Source organism: Bos indicus, chromosome 25 (assembly GCF_029378745.1).
Source record: "Bos indicus isolate NIAB-ARS_2022 breed Sahiwal x Tharparkar chromosome 25, NIAB-ARS_B.indTharparkar_mat_pri_1.0, whole genome shotgun sequence".
NCBI lineage: Eukaryota > Metazoa > Chordata > Mammalia > Artiodactyla > Bovidae > Bos > Bos indicus.
Genome location: NC_091784.1, coordinates 38,261,720 through 38,278,309, shown reverse-complemented (window position 1 = coordinate 38,278,309; position 16,590 = coordinate 38,261,720). Strand labels below are relative to the sequence as shown.

General features: G+C 42.8%; 1 protein-coding gene and 1 long non-coding RNA gene across 4 annotated transcripts in view; both read right to left on the bottom strand.

Annotated features, from left to right (window-relative positions):
- Positions 1 to 15,885, bottom strand: part of LOC139179767 (uncharacterized) — a 64,805-nt gene extending 48,920 nt beyond the window's left edge. The window contains exon 1 of the long non-coding RNA XR_011564126.1: positions 241 to 15,885. This is a non-coding gene — a long non-coding RNA (uncharacterized lncRNA). The remainder of the gene's footprint in view (positions 1 to 240) is intronic.
- Positions 1 to 16,590, bottom strand: part of SMURF1 (SMAD specific E3 ubiquitin protein ligase 1) — a 91,446-nt gene that overhangs the window by 74,469 nt on the left and 387 nt on the right. The window lies entirely within an intron of this gene.

Genomic DNA, 16,590 nt, shown 5'->3' with positions numbered 1-16,590 from the left:
CTTTAATTCAGAGACAAAAAGGAAGAAACCAGATTTAGAAACCACACTGACATCAACTTAAAGTAAGATGCAAAGTTAACAAAGCAATTCAACTTTAGTCCATTTACAAAATTTTCAGTGAAGTCTCAGGCAAGGTAGCCCCTACTGTATGCTGCTTGGTGTCTGGTTACTTCATTTATTCCTGGCAACAGCCTTAGGAGATAGGTACTATTTCTGGCAACAACCTTAGGAGGTGGGTACCTTCTGCTGCTTAAAGATGAAATATCCGATTTGCTCAAGGTCACTGGTATGTAGTCAAACTGGGTTGCCGACTCCACTGCGCTCCACGGTCTCCAGGATGAGGACAAGACCAGAACTTCCCTGGTAAGTTTACTGAGAGGAGGAAACAGACCTCAGGGAAACTGCTTAGCCTAGCGTCTGTCTGGCAAGTAGTAAAAAGTCAATAATTGCCAGATACCTGATTATGATTACCTAGGTCACCCAGCTCCTGAGCAGCGAAGCTGGAACTGAAGCCCAGGTCAGCTGTGCTCCAAAACCCATACTCTGCACAGGGATGGCCCTGCATCCACTGCTCAAAGTTGCATATAAAGGGCTACAGGACAGGAGGGGCGCACCAATGAGTGATCTCCCAACACGGAAGCTCGGAAGCCGGCACGTGGCAGGCTCCCATTCTAGGGTATTTGGGGAGAGATCCCAAACTTTGGGAATGAAGGCTGCCAGCCCCAGCCTGTGTGATGTGGGGCAGAGTGAAGGGAAGGGAAACAGGGCAGGGCCTTCCACCACCGACTCTGCCTCCCACCAGATGCAATTCCCTCCCATGCATTTAGGAGTGATCTCTTTTGCACGAAAAAGGATTTTAAACCTGATTGTAAATAGGAGGAGGCCTGGTGTCCAAAAAACAAACACCTTTTTTTTAAAAAGCCACTACACAAACACCAGCCTATCAGCAAGACTGGAGAAGCCCCCTGAAGCTCCAATTACAACTTGTAAGACAATCTGAAATAAGCACACGGCTGGTTTATCCAACACAGGCTGGGTCTGGGGCTTGGGCTGGGGCAGAAGGGGACCTCCCGCTCTATATAATCATTCAGGGACCCAGGCTGATGGAGGCTCCCCCATGTGATACACAGTGCTGGGTGCTCCACGGCCGAGTGGGAGGCGCTTATAGCAGCAGCCCCAGGGTGGGCGAGATCACTGCTCCTCACGGTTGACCAGCCTGAACCAACCACGCGGTCCCACCTAACTGAAGGGCACAAGGACAGTCACTGAGCTGTTTGCACCACCGCAGAGGCAGCTCCGGAGTGCTGGGGGTGGTGGGGGCACGAAAGAAGTAAGAGCGCATGGAGTAGGCTATCCTCTGTGTTAACAGGAGGGAGAAAGGGAGAAAAGGGGACAGAAAACCTCTGCGAGACTACTACAGGAGAAACTAGTATTACCGTGGTAAAAACAGTTACGTCTCTGGAAACACAAACCAAAACTACAATGAGGTACCACCTCACACCAGTCAGAATGGCTGTCCTTACAGAGTCTACAAATACCAAATGCTCGAGAGGGGGTGGAGAAAAGGGAACCCTCCTACACTGGCGGTGGGAATGTAAGTTGGGATAGCCCCTGTGGAAAACAGTATGAAGCTTCCTCCGAAAACTAAAACTAGAGCTACCATATGATCCAGCCGTGCCACCCACCCCTGGGCATATGTCCAGACAAAAATATCATTCAAAAGACACATGCATCCCTGTGTCTATAACAGCACTGTTCACAACTGCCAAGACATGGAAATAACCTAGATGTCCATAGACAGATGAATGCGTAAAGAAGACATGATACATATATACAGTGAAATAGTACTCAGCCATAAAAAAGAACAAAGCAACACGGATGACCTAGAGATGATCATAGAAGTGAAGTACGTCAGAGACAAGTACTTTATGATATCCTTTATATGTGGGATATAGAATATGACACAATGAACCTATAGCTATGAAACAGAATCACCAACAGAGAACAGACTGGTGACTGCCAAGAGGGAGGGGGCGGGTTATCAGCTGCGAACTATTACCTACGGGATGGACAACAAGCTTCCTGCTGTGCAGCACAGAAAAACATGTCCAATGTCCTGTGATAAACTATAATGGAAAAGAATATTAAAAAGGTACAAATAAATAAGCAGAATTTTTAATGTCACATTAAAACAAACAGCATTAAAAACCAATAAAAAATTCTAAAATATGTAAAACATTTTAAAAAATAGCTAACGTCTCTGAAGGCAAGCTGGTTGGCAAAGGACAGGGAGGAGGACAGGGCATTTTTAATGGGTACCCTTTTATATCACACACACGTGTAATCTATTTTAAAACTAAAATAATTTTTAGGCTGTGATTTATACACTTCAAATTAATAGGTTGTTTGGAGGGTGTTTTTTTCTGAATCAAGTCCAATCTATTCTAATATAAGAAACACCAAGTTCTTGACTCATACAGCCTGAAATTAAACACCTGGAGTAACACTGACATAATCACATCCCTTTGTAAAGCCTCGCTGAGAGATTTTGGACTGACTTCTCTCTGTTCCAAATATAAACATCACTACAATTGTAGGTGATGAGAAAAGTACTGAAGCCGATCAAATGTCTGCTCTTCGAAATAATTTGTCCTGTTATTTCAACTTCAGTACCATTTATTCTCTAAAAAAAAATGTCCTTTTCTAAAATAAAAGTGTACTTCTGGCATTGTTAAGCTTAATCTTATGTAAAATCTCAAAAAAAAAAAAGAAAAAAAAAAAAAAAACCAGCAAAGTCTCCTGGGTTCTCCCCAGAAGAGAAATGTTTCAGAATGCATTAAAATATGGTCTGCACTGAGACACAGCCTTTGACAAAATCATGATCAACATCCCTAAACAACGCTTAAATGCTTCATGGCCAGATGTGCCAGGGGCCTGCCTCCAGGCTTGTGACAAGGTAACCCAACAACATGTCTGCTCTGCTCACGCAGCTGTCAATAGAAGTAGAATCCTGCTGACATTCAGCTGATGAAGGAAGCCATAAATAATGCAATAAGTAAACACTTAGGTCAAGTCCCCGAAACCTCTTCCATCATTCATTTCAATTTTATATCAAAAACAGGCCTGAAAAAAAAAAACAAAAAAAAACAGGCGAATACTATCCCATTCTCAGCACTCTAAATACCAGAAAATTTCCAAGAGAAATAGCACTCTATCGAGTTATGTGATATCCTTATGGGTTTTCCTTCTAAATTTATGCTAAGCACATTACATAGCCACTTTTTTCTATACCAAGTTTGTACTTAAATAGCCTGTGACTATCTCTCAAGTTCTACAATATACTGTCCGCATTTATATTTTAGGGGAAAATCAACTGCCATGCATTTCTTTCAAATGGCAATACCACGCTTTCTAACAGCACGCGTTTGGGTGCATCAAAGGCACTTCCCTAAGTGGGCTTTCTGCCAACAACCTGTGCTTTTCTAAAAGGTTATGTGCACTATCATTTAACCTGCTGGGAGCCTCCAAATAGGTGTATTCAACTAATATTAATGAATTCCTGAAATGTATCTCAAGTTTCTTTCTCGATCAGTGAAGAAACGCAAAGAACCCGTTTGCGAAGCCTTTCATGGGTCTTACAGGATCCACTACTCAACGTACACAATGAATTAGTAATTATGAAATTGCCAATATTGCGACACATGAGGCCAAATCCAATATAAGTTCAGGACAAAAACACAAAGGAAAGGAAACTGCAGATCCCACTGTGTTATGTTTAAACGGAAGACAGATGGCATTAATTTGTGGGTATGCAAACAATTTCTAGGACTTTAGAGTCAGAGACAGCCATAATACCATGTATCACTGATGCTAAGACACATTTCTCCATATTTTAACATCTCTGAAATTGTCAAATGAATCACATTGCAGTGTAATTACTGATGTTTCTTTTTTATTGGTCCATAAAACAATGGTGTGACTTTCAACTCAGAGTCGCTGAAATATGACAATGTTAATATTAGCTAACAAGTATTGAACATTTACTGTATACCAGACATTGCATGTGGATTATTTTATTTAATACCCACGATACTCTGAAGTGGCTCCAATTATTTACCTCATTTTTATAGCTGGGAAAATTAAAGAGATGAGGTCACTTGTCTAAAGGCACAGGTTGGCTCCAGCCCAGCTCTTAAGCCTACCCTTCACCCCTGCCCACTGATTCCACGGAGGAAGAGACTGCTGGGGGTCTGAGAGAGCCAACTGTTCCTTGGGGCATGAGTTCAAGGCTCAGTCAAGCATCTTCTAAGCACTTTTTTTTTTTTTTTAAGGAACATAGAAGTAAAAATATAGAGTTTCAAATATCAAGAACAGATATTATTTCATAGCCTTTACTTAAAGGAAGGGTTGGTAAGAGTTTGTTACGAGTTTGCATACTGAAACCAAAAATCCTGCATGCTACAACCAAGACCTGGTACAGCCAAATAAATATTTTTAAAAAAATTTTTTAATTCTATTATGGCTAATGATTTAAGAATGTATTCCTTTACTCTGTAGCTAAATTGTGTTTAAATCAGTGTTGAAATAGCCCCAAATAAAACAACACTATACATCAACAATGAAATTTATTAGGGTGGTTGTTGTTCAGTCGCTAAGTCATGTCCAACTCTTTGCGACCCCACGGACTGCAGCACGCTAGACCTCTCTGTCCTCCACTATCTCTCGGAGTTTGCTCAAATTCATGCCCATTGAGTTGTTTGTTGGGGTAAGTTCACATAAAAAACTACCATTCCTAACACTTGGTAAAAATGTTTGGGACTTTTACAAAAACACATTTTTTAATTCACACTAGTACAAAGACAGTATTTTTTTTTCTTCAAAAGTTCTTTAAATAGTATCGTCTACTTATTTGTTGGCTGCCTTCCTCGTATTTATTTTCCAGTTCCCTCAAATGCCCCTGTCGTATATGTTGGGAGACTAATACCAGTACTAGATTCCAAGATGGACCCTAATCCCCATCACCCTAGCCAGTGGCTAGTTCAGAGATGGACACGTGGACCCAAAAAGGCCAATCAGACAAGAAGATTCAGCTCCAGGACTTCTACTCCAGGAAGAAGCCATTGGGGAAGTGCTCTCTTAACATCTCTGCTGATTAAAGCTAGACGCAAACAGCCATGGGAGCTGCTGGTGGCCACCTCCTACCTTCCGAACGCAAGTGGAGGAGGCAGCCAAGAATGGTCTGAGGTCACAACACTGAGAAATGGGAAAATCAGGTCCTTGCCATGCTGCTGGAATGACTTTTGGACTTTTCAGTAAATTTACGAAAGAAAATTCTTTCTATTGAGCCAATTTAAGCTAGGTTTTCTGCTACTTCCATCTGAAAGCATTCTGTTTTTTTTAAACTAATAAAAAATTGGCATTAGGAAGTGTGGTATTGTAAATACAAGACAGAAGTAGAACTGTGAAATTGGTTGAAGAAAGGAAACAGGATAAAATTCAATGAATACCTTACGTCCTCAGCCTGAGCCTTTAGTCTTTACTCTCTAAGAAAGAAGTCAGATGTGCCCGCCAAGATGACAATACAAGGAGCATGACGGCACTTAATAGGAAGATTCAAGATAAGGAAAGGTTCTGACTCCTGCTCACAGTATTTTGTAAGGCTCCACGAGGAGATAAAATGAAAAGGGAGAAAAATATGCCTTTGCTAAGAGGCCCTTTCTGCTTCAAATTGCAATCCAAGGGGACCAATAGTGTGAAGAGAGGAAACAGGACAGAGAGAGGGGAATGGTACCCTGGGCAGGAGACAAGACTTCAGGGTAGGGTGGGCAAACGAGTCCTGACCCCCAGGACACCCTCAAACACGATCCTTCAAGATGTAACTGCAAAACACCCCCTAGGCAAGGGACAAATTAATGACTACTTCCATCCAACTACTTTTTTTCCAACAGCCCTGAGGGAGAAGCTGAGGAGATAACCGGGAAACCAAAGGTTACAAAGATGGGCCAAATTCTAGATTTGAGAGTATTTCAGGCTTTGGTTCAAACCTGTGGAACTGCCCAAAGTCCAGGGGCAGACTAGCTCTGGGGTGTCATATGGCCACAGACATCCTAAGCCTAGCGGACCACAGGCTGTGACTGCCCAGTTCCCAGCCCCAGTCTCTCACCCCGTGGCCTACAAGAAGCGGCCCACCCCAGCAAACACCACCTCCAAGAGGGGTGTCCTCCAGTGCCCTACTCACATGCGGCCATGGAACACGATCAACAAGAAGGTCATTAGCTCCCTCAACCAATGAATATGTGTGAACACCACTGTGAGCCAAGCCACCTTCAGTGGGACAACCGATGTAAACAAGACAGCAAGGCCGAAGGCTTCCTGTTGGCAATAGGCTCTCCAGCTCCACCACTGGCCACTCCTCAATCATTAGACCGAGGGAAGCTCCATGTCACCCTGACAAGGACAGCTGGCCACCTCACCAAGGCTCCTGGAACTGGAGCTGGAGGCAGTGAGCACAGAGGCAGGAGTGAAGGAGCTGCAGAAGTGAACGCAGCTTTCCCGTTTTTCTCCTTAGCCTCCCCCTCAGGGCAGTGGGAAATAAGCGGTTGGATGGAGGAATGGATGGAGCCAATTCTTTCCACCCTACTTGAGGATCTGCCCAAGTGAGAACTTTTTTCATGAATCCTTTAACATCACTGAAAGAGAGAAATAACTAACACTGCAGCTGGATGATTCTGGTTGTAAGTAACACTGAAATACAAAAGGGCAAGCTGCAGCTTTCCAAGCCAGAGCTGATGATGGCAGCTGGAACCAGGATGGGGTCAGTGGACAAGAAGAGAAGACACATTCCAGACAAAATGTGGTGACAGAAATGAGGACTTGAGGCTGAATTAGATACGAAGAATGACAACAAGGCTTATTTTTCATTTTTTTTTTTGGTTTGGGCAACTGGGTAGATTCAATGAAGTGGGAATGACTGTAGAGAGCAAGGTTTCCTGGGAAGGGGATCAGAAAAGCTTAGTCTACTCGGCATGTTGTAGGGGAGAAGAATGTCATGTTTCCAACCTCGTATAGTTACAGAGAAAAAACTGCTACCTTATCTCCACCCAAAAAAACCTGTCTAATTCTGTGAGTGTCGATTATCCTCAGTGTAGCCTAAATTAAGTCAACATCCCATGAAGACATGCAGGCCTTCTCCTGCACATGATTATTGATTATTGCAAAGCGTGTGTGTGTGTTAGCTGCTCATTCGTGCCAACTCTTTGCCAGGCTTCAGGCTACATGTCCATGGAATTCTCCAGGCAAGAATACTGGAGGGGGTTGCCATTCCTTTCTTCAAGAGATCTCTTTCTGACCCAGGGATCAAACCTAGGTCTCCTGCATTGCAGGTAGATTCTTTACCATCTAAGCCACCAGGGAATGCGTCTATTATAGCTGCTTCTGAGAATTTTTCTATCAGCCCATGAAATGATTAAATTAAATGTGTTTTTAAAGAATAAGACAAATTTCATGATTTTTTTTTTAACCTAGAAACAAAAACACAATTAAAAACAAAAATCAAAAAAAGCTTCTTGCGGCTGGCTTGCATCTTGCCTTAAGTGAGGAAATGCTTATGAGAACTCTGGAAACTATGAGACGCCGTACAGATATAATTACTATTAGTATTATTCATATGGACAAACTCTCATCAAGCAATTCTCAAACCTATGATCTGTAGGTAATATATGTAGAAATACAATATGGTAAAACTTAAGGTTTTTATCCTAAAGCTCTAAGAGAACAAAAAAGCAACAAATTACATGTGGTGATGACTTTTTCTCCATTTACAGAGTCAGCTATCAATATTTCTTTTTTAGGTACCACTAACATTAATAAACAGGCCTTTTTAGAGGTTCAAAATAAATTTATTGATTAGAGATATGTGGGAAAAATACCAAATTTACCAAATTATTACAGCTGGTTTATGCAAGTTAGCATTTTTACCGCACTTCAGGGAGGAGGTTATTTTACAAGAATAGGTCAGTGATAACCCCAAACGACATTCCAAATAAGTGATATGAACCAACACTGTTATTCAGAATCGAGACTCCAGTCTTTCAAAGGACTCTCTATAAAAAAGTAGGTCTAAGGAGGATTAGATTCCTGAATCTGCAAAGAATCATTTGGGCTGGAATAGCTTTTTAATATTATGCTAGAACAAGGGCTTTTGAGCTTCTGCTTTTTTTTTTTTTTTTTTGGTTTTGGGTTTTTTGGGGGACTGGGGGACGGGTTCTTAGTATCAGAATGAACATATTCTCTGAGGGAAAAAATCTATTCAGACTTACAAAGAACGCAATGCATTTTACTCTCTGGGACCCAGGAATCTTCCTAGTAGTGAAATACACATGACGTGGATATACACCCTTAGATGCTACTTCAGCCCTTTAACGTGTATTTGGCACAATTACTTTGAATGTCCAAAACACCCATATTTGAAATAATTACTATTAGCAATTAATGTACTAGTTGCTCTAAAAAATCTTTGCTTAAGAGTTATAGATTCTTTTGTTGTTTGTTTTTACCATTTTTAATTGTTGAAAAGCAATATATGCTCAAAGCGGGGACAAGAACTGGGCGGGGAGGAGATGAAATAGTAAAAGAAACACAGTGAAACCAAGTCTCTGTCTTTCCCGCTCTGATCTGTACCCTCAAGTCCCAGTTTGCGTCCCCAGCGGTCATCACAATCAGTATTTCAACAGGACTCTTCCAGTGATGTCTATACACATACACCATAAATTGCCATTTTGTTTTATTTATTACTCAAACAGTATATATGATTTCCACTCTTCTGAATCATGCTTCCCCCTCTCCCCACTCAATAACAGACCTTGGAAAATATTCCATCTCAGAATATAAACACTAGCTTATTCTTTTAAACAGCTATGTATCCCTGGGGATATGTCATCATTTATTTAGTTTTCTATTAATGCAGATTTAAATTGTTTCTAGCTTTTATAATTTTAAGCAATGCTGTAACAATTTTGCACATAGGCTTTACATAAATGTGTGATTATAATATCTGTAAGAAAAATTCCTAAGTGCAAAATTGTCAGGTCCAAGGGTATATACATTCATTGCATGTGCTCAGTCACTTCAGTCAAATCCGACTCTTTGGGACCCCATGGACTGTAGCTCACCAGACTCCTCTGTCCATGGGGTTTTCCAGGCAAGAATACTGGAGTGGGTTGCCAAGCCCTCCTCCCCCTGGAGGAGGGATCGAATCCACGTCTCCTGAGTCTCCTGCATCGCAAATGGATTCTTTACCTCTGAACCACCAGAGAAGCCATACTTTTCTTATCCAATATCAAGCTGCCCTTCCTACTCGATTGTACCAATTTATATTCTCGACCACAGTGTAAAACAGTTTCTGCTTTTCCACACCTTTGTCATCATGACATGCTGTTAAACTCTGGTCACTGCCCATCTGCTAGACAGAAAACTGTTTCCCCCTTAGTTTGAATCCGTAAATGTTGTTTGGCATGAACAGGACTGCATGTTTTTTCACATGTTTGAAATCCATTTTCATCCTTTTCTGTGAATTGTCCACATCCTTTGCCAAATAGGTCACTGGCCTTTTTCTAATTGATTTTAAAAGCTCTTTATAAGCAAGCTAGACTTTCATAACACACAGACTACCAAGTGTTTTTCCTAGCCTGTCGATTTTTATCCATTTTATTTTCCATGGAAAAATTTTCTATCCAACTACTAAAGTTTTGCTTGTAACTGTTTTTCAGCTGATTCTTTTGGACTTTCAAAGATATAAAATCATAAGCACCTGCAAACAGGGATTTTGCTTTCTGATGTCTTTCTCTAGCTGACAACTGTGACAGTGTGCGTCCCTGCATTGGTCCTGATTTTGACGGGAATGCTTCCAAGGTTTCACAATTTAAAATGATGCTGTGATATCACTTGGCTTAGGATACTGTTTCTCTAAGGAATTTTCTGAATGCATAGAGAATTTAGCAGTTCATTCTTGAGCATAATTTTTCCATGTTTATCTGTAGATTCCATAATTTTCTTCAGTACATTATTAGCTTGAGCACTTACATGATCATTTAAGCACAAGAAATAACAGGAATCTATGACTTTGTATTTACACTGTGCTCCTCTAGGAATAATTCACAACTGCTCATCCAAATATTGAATGCATATCAAGTCGTTGCCTGACAGAAAAAGGCAGGTACCTCCATTACCGACTGGAAAACTGAGTCACAAATGGATGATAATTCCACCACCCCTTTCTTCACCGCGGCACTTCTGTGAGTTAGAAAGAAAAGTCGGACCCGCCAGTCAGGTATTTAAGTCACAAGGAAGCACCAAGGCCTTTAGAGAATTTAGCGGATGCCCGACAACACGAAGAAAGCAAACCAGGCTGCTGTCTGCAAGCCCCGCTTCACAACATGCTCTTCCAGACTCCCTGCAAGCAACCTTCAAGTTGGACTCAGGAGCCTAAAACATCTGAAATGCATCACCCGGCAGCGAGCATAACAGGTCCGAGTTCTGTGATACACGACGCTGCCAACATTCCTCAGCCAATTAGAATTCCTTTCAGCTGCAATGGAGGTGAACACAGCTGGAATTACAGAGTGGGGCCATCACCAGACGCACTGATTGTACATTATTTAAGCCTTGTTTTAAAACAATAAGAGGATTTTTTTCCCCTTTAATCTAGAAATATGGAAACAACATTTCCCTCAGTTTAAGTATCTAAATGGATTCAATTTCATCTATAGACACAACAGGAATTCTAACATTTTAAAAAGAAGACATGCCTGATCCACAAGGCTATGAGCTTTTTTTAAATTCTTCCACAAGAGAGAGTTCGGCAGCTCTTAACTAGAATGGCCTTAGGGACTACGGGCAGCTAGATGTGGCTGACAACAAGACAATTTAAGTGAGGGGCTTTTTCTCAATAAAATTCATTGACAAAACAAGCAAACTAGTCATTTAGGTTGTTCAGTGACAAAAAAAAAAAACAAAACACAACAAACCCACATATTTTTTACATGTTTTTTGTTTAAAGACATTTAACCACTGAAATGGTTCTGAAGTAACAAAAACATTGATTTGAGAATCCTAAAAGTTAGGGTTTCTCACCCAGAAAATCAGAGCATGGTATGAACACCCAATTATTTCATCCATCTCAGAAGGTTTTTTGAACTTCCTTTTTGCTCTTAGCGCTCAAGAAAATGCACAATTCAGCTATTTTAACTTCTAACCAGTGCCCACAAGCATGTTACAAAACAGCCAGGCTAGTGAACTGGATCAGTGAGCTGATGTTGAAATACTAAGGGGCAGTGTTTCTTTTTTTAATTCATTAGGAAATACTTCTTCACAAGTGACTCAGTCCTCAGGACCTCCCCCTCACCCAATGTTCCACATTAGAACCAGCCAATGTGACCGAACATAGAAAAGGAAAATTTGGAGAAGAGAAAGAAAAACTGAAGTTCAGACACGACTTTCATGGTTGCAAAAAATAGGAGTTCTGAACAGACAAAGAAATAGGCTTGAAGTAAAAAATTGTAGTTTGATAAATCACAACTACAATCAAAATACAGAGAGAAGCAGGGCATATGGACAGGTCCATTTCTCAAGGCACTCAGGTGGTCAAAGTTTTGTTTTTTTTTTAATGGATTTGAGGGAAAAGATTTTTCTTAACACAGCATGGATATAACCAAATCAAAAATAAAGTCAATACGAGAACATGTATTTGGCAGAAGGTGAGTCCTTCTAAAGTGTAACTGCAGTTTAAGTTTTGAATAAGCATTTGATCTAAGCCCACCACTCATCCTTAGTAATTCAATTCAAAAAAGTGCTTTGACTGTACCTTCATGAACCGGAGACACTGTTAGGTAAACTCAGGTGGAGGGTGAATACTGATGACTTAGTCCCTCATCACAGTTTCGGCTGATTAAAACAAGAGTTCTGCCTGCCTTACGTAAATACAAACTGACACAGGCGACGTCTTCAGATTGCTTCATCTTTAAGAAAAACAACTATTTCGAACCACTCAGGTCACCTGTGGTTGATCAGTTAAGGTTATTAACAGCTAATGACTACAGCTGCTTTTCTCCAAGCTGGATCATCCAAGATACCAAAAAAGTCAGCCTTACACTACACATGCTACAGCTCTAAAAACAGCTTCTACATCCATAGGCTATCAAGGAAGCTCTCTTTCCCCTTCTCTACTTGGAATTAGAATTTTTCTCCCTTTCCAGTACACAGTCACGCTCTGAAAGATATAAAAACACGAGGAGATCTGAGAGTGTTTCAAGGCATAAAAGCACCCTAAAAAATAAAAGTTTGGGCATTTGTTTTTTTAACTAACTGGGCTTTCCAGGTGGCACAGTGGTAAAGACTCTGCCTGCCAATGCAGGAGACACAGAAGACTCGGATTCAATCCCTGGGTGGGGAAGATCCCCAGGAGTAGGACATGGCAACCCACTCCAGTATTCGTGCCTGGAAAATTTCATGGACAGAGGAGCTTGGAGGCCTACAGTCCATGGGCTCAAAAAAAGTCAGACACAACTGAGTGCACACACACCACATTTTAACTCACAAGATAACGGTAGAATAAAACAGAATTTGTTTGAAGGGCACTGTGGAATGGAGAAGGCACTGGCACCCCACTCCAGTACTCTTGCCTGGAAAATCCCATGGATGGAGGAGTCTAGTAGGCTGCAGTCCATGGGGTCGCTAAGAGTCGTGTCACTTTCCCTTTTCACTTTCATGCATTGGAGAAGGAAATGGCAACCCACTCCAGTGTTCTTGCCTGGAGAATCCCAGGGATGGGGGAGCCTGGTGGGCTGCGGTCTATGGGTCACACAGAGTCAGACACGACTGAAGCGACTTAGCAGCAGCAGCAGCAGCAGCAGCAGCGGAACCCTGAGAACTCAAAATTTCCATTCTTTTACCAAAGTGGCCTAAATATCGTATCTGGGATTCATTTGTGTACCATGTAAGAACAAAGTTCTTGCAAATTCTACTTGAATTTAAGATAAAAAGTGTTTCCAAAGTATTTGATTTGTCAGAGGACTCTAAACTATCTACAAAATAAAGCTCTTCAACCAAGACCACTCAATTTTGAACATATTATGCTCCAAGCCTACTGAAACCATTAAAGAATGATTTTCCTGTTAAGATATCACAAAGACACTCATTAAAATCATATTCTTTTCAATATAAAGACTTACATGTTCTACTAGTTTGGGCCTGCTTTCCAAAGCAGGTCAACCTGCGACACAATAGTTTTCAAAAACAAAAAGTGTTCCAGAGAAAGGGGGGGCGGAAATCATAAATGTAACCATTACACAAAAGTAATGCTTGGCATAAATCAAACAGAGGTGCTGGGTTTTAACATAAATTCTAAATATCAGGACTGAGATTTAACAAAAGCAAGTATAAGCAAACAGTAATTTGGAACAAGTAGACAGTCACACTGATACATCCTCAAGAAGGAAAAGAAGACTACTATGGGATTGAAATCTTATTTTATATATTAGGAAACAGAGAACCCAGAAAGGTTAAATGATTTGCTCCATATCATAGTTAATGGTAATCTTACCAGAATCGAGTCTTCTAATTCTAAACCCAATGTTCTACTCAACCACCATATATAACTGTGGACCCCGAAGTTCTAAACGCTCTTTTATAATCCAATTCTTTATGTTTTTCATTTTACTGTGCCCTGTGTGGTATTCCCTGACTGGTTAGAATAACCCTCATTCTAAAAACAAAATCACTTTTTTCAAATATCACACAGGGAAATAAATTCTGAAACAGGTAACAAAAGTACACACCTCTTGAAAGATGGTTTCCCAAGTTTCCAGAAGAGATTTTAACCTCCCCTCGACAAGTTCAAAGATGGGGCCAGAAACCTACCCTCCCACTGCCAACAAGATAGCTCATTCCTACGTACATTATGTAGTTTCCACATAATTTACGTAGTTTCCAGGTAAATTAACATTCATCAGACTACTGGCATCATGTGCATCTGCAATCAACACTAAATTCTCAACCTCTCTGCAGGGAGGACCACAGAGTCCCTCAGATCAGGAATAACATCAGCAGGGGGAAAGGCAAAAGTCGTTTTGGAAAGAACATTCATAACTTGATGCTTCAATAGCAAACATGTCCAAAAACTCTGACGCATGTCTGCATCTGCGACATCTAAATTCCTGAAAACTGGCTGCCCTGGTGGCTCCGCGGCCCTAGCCCATGTGCCCTAGAACCCTTCCTCCTGGGCTAGAAGAGAAGCCACAGCAATGAGAAGCCAGCACACGGTCAGAACTAGAGAAAAGCCTGCCCAGCAACTAGGACCCAGCGCAGCCGAAAACTAAATAAAAATTATAAATTCCTGAGACCAAAAATAATTTGGGAAGAAACAACCCCCACTCCAGGCGGAAAAGGCTCAGGTCCAGACCTGCTAACTAGGCTTGATTAATAATACACACCTGACACAAAGTTGTAATTAAAACCTAGTCCTTCTAAAACATTAATCACACTTTTATCTAACTCACAAAATCAGTTACTTCTGCTCTTAACAAGAAACCTGAAACCAATCTCATGTCAATTATAGATTACACTGCAAATGAGAACCAAATGAAAGGTGTCAGTCATTAAAGTTTTACAAGTATTACAAAGTAAAAACCGTGGCTTTTATGTAACCGTAAAACAATGTATATACTTACATCTACACAGTGAGAGTTTCCTACCAGCCCTGGGATAAAGAATTCTATTTCTCCAGAAACAAAAATCCCTGGGACATATTTGCTATTGACAAAACCAGGGTCTGGATTTGGGTTCAAATAATTATGATCTGATTGTGTTATCTAATCATAACGTGATCTGACATCGTTCTACAAAAAAACTGTCTCCCTTTCCTTGAAACAAAAAATGGATCATGGAACAACTAAGAACTCTCAGAGGAAATTTTAGTTTGAAAAAAATCACTCTCTGTTGTTTCCAGGGATTTCACCAATAATTGAGGGCCATCCCAAATGCTCATTCTCTTTTTTAAAGAATCTGACCCGACCGACTTTGAAGTCATCATCAGACCTGTCACTGAACAGAAAAATCCAGGGGAAAACCCCTAACAGGGATTAGCCTGAACTTTATATTTCCTTTCCAGAGCTGGAAATATTTGCGTTTGGAAAGTCCCCCAGCAGAACCGTATTTGCAACACTACAATCCAGCCTCAGGTGTGAATTTAAACCGGGAGACGGGGCAGTAGTAGTGGGGAGAGCGAGGAAAAGACAGAAGCGGGTGCACACTGGTCCAGGATCTCTGGAGCCCGCCAGCCAGGGGCACGGCCGGCAGACACGACTGGCAGCTACACACACCAGAACCACCACGTCGCAGTCGGAGAACAGAGCTTCGAGCTCACCCTTGAAGGTGGCACTACAGAGCCACCTAGGAGACACGGGCATTTCATTGAAGACTCAATGAGAGTGAATCAAGAAGCCTGCGCTAATGCAGCTGCCAAAGCCTCCAGAGTGTGCGTGTGCGTGCGTACGTGTGTGTGTGTGTGTGTGTGTGTGTGTGTGTGTGCGTGCGTGCGCGCGTGCGTGTGTTGCGGTGGGGGGGTGAGGTGGGTGGGACAGGGGTGACGGTAACGCAAAAAACTGAAGCAGCAGAGTCAAGAGAAGATAGTGGCCTGGCCTGAGAGAGAGGAAGTGGCTCAGACTGAAGAGGTCTGGACCAGAGGGGAAGTGAGGGGACCGGGACCGGCAGAAGCTACGAGACTGGATTGAGGAATTAGAGGCTGAAGGAAAGGGTGGAGGCCGCCAGACAGAGGCAAGGGGGCGGGGCTGGGAGATAAGCGAGGGAGGGACAAGGTAGAAAACGGGTGCGGGATTGGGGGCGGGGCGGTGGGTTGGAAAAACCAGCTAGGGGGCGGGGCTCAAGAGAAAGGGGCGGGGCGCGGAGGGGAGAAGCAAGGGGGCAAGTGGAGGGGGGCGGGGGGAGAGAGGAAGAACACGGATGGGGGAAGGGGCAGAAATAGGTGGGAGGGGGGGGGGTACTAGGAGGGAGAAGCCAGAGGGTAGATGGGGGCGGGGAGAGACAGGGAAACGCCAGAGGATGGGAAAAGCTGGCGAGAAGAGAGGGGCGGGACCGAGAAGGAAAAAGACAGGGGGCAGGTGAGGAGGGAGGGAAGAAATCGAGGGGGACGAAGGGGGTGAGGGGCGGGCCAGGAGGGGAGAAGCGAGGGCCAAGGGGGCGAGAGGAGCGAGGAGGCTGGGGGGGTACGGAAAGGGTCCAAGAGGGGAGAAGTGAGGGGGAGAGGAGAGTGGGGAGGATGAGTGGGGGACGGAAGGCGTCCAGGAAGGTAAAGTGAGGGGCAAGGGGGCGAGGAGTATGGAGGGGGGAGAAAAACGGAGGGGCAAGGAGGAGAGGGGAACGTGGAGGATGGAGTAGGGGGGACGGAGGGGGTCCGGGAGGGGAGACGAGAGGGGGCGGGGCCGGGAGGGGGGAGCGAGAGGCCCGAGTAGGGAGAGAGAAGGATGGAGGGAGTGAGACCGAGGGAGGCCAGGAGGGGAGACGCGAGGGGGCGGGTCG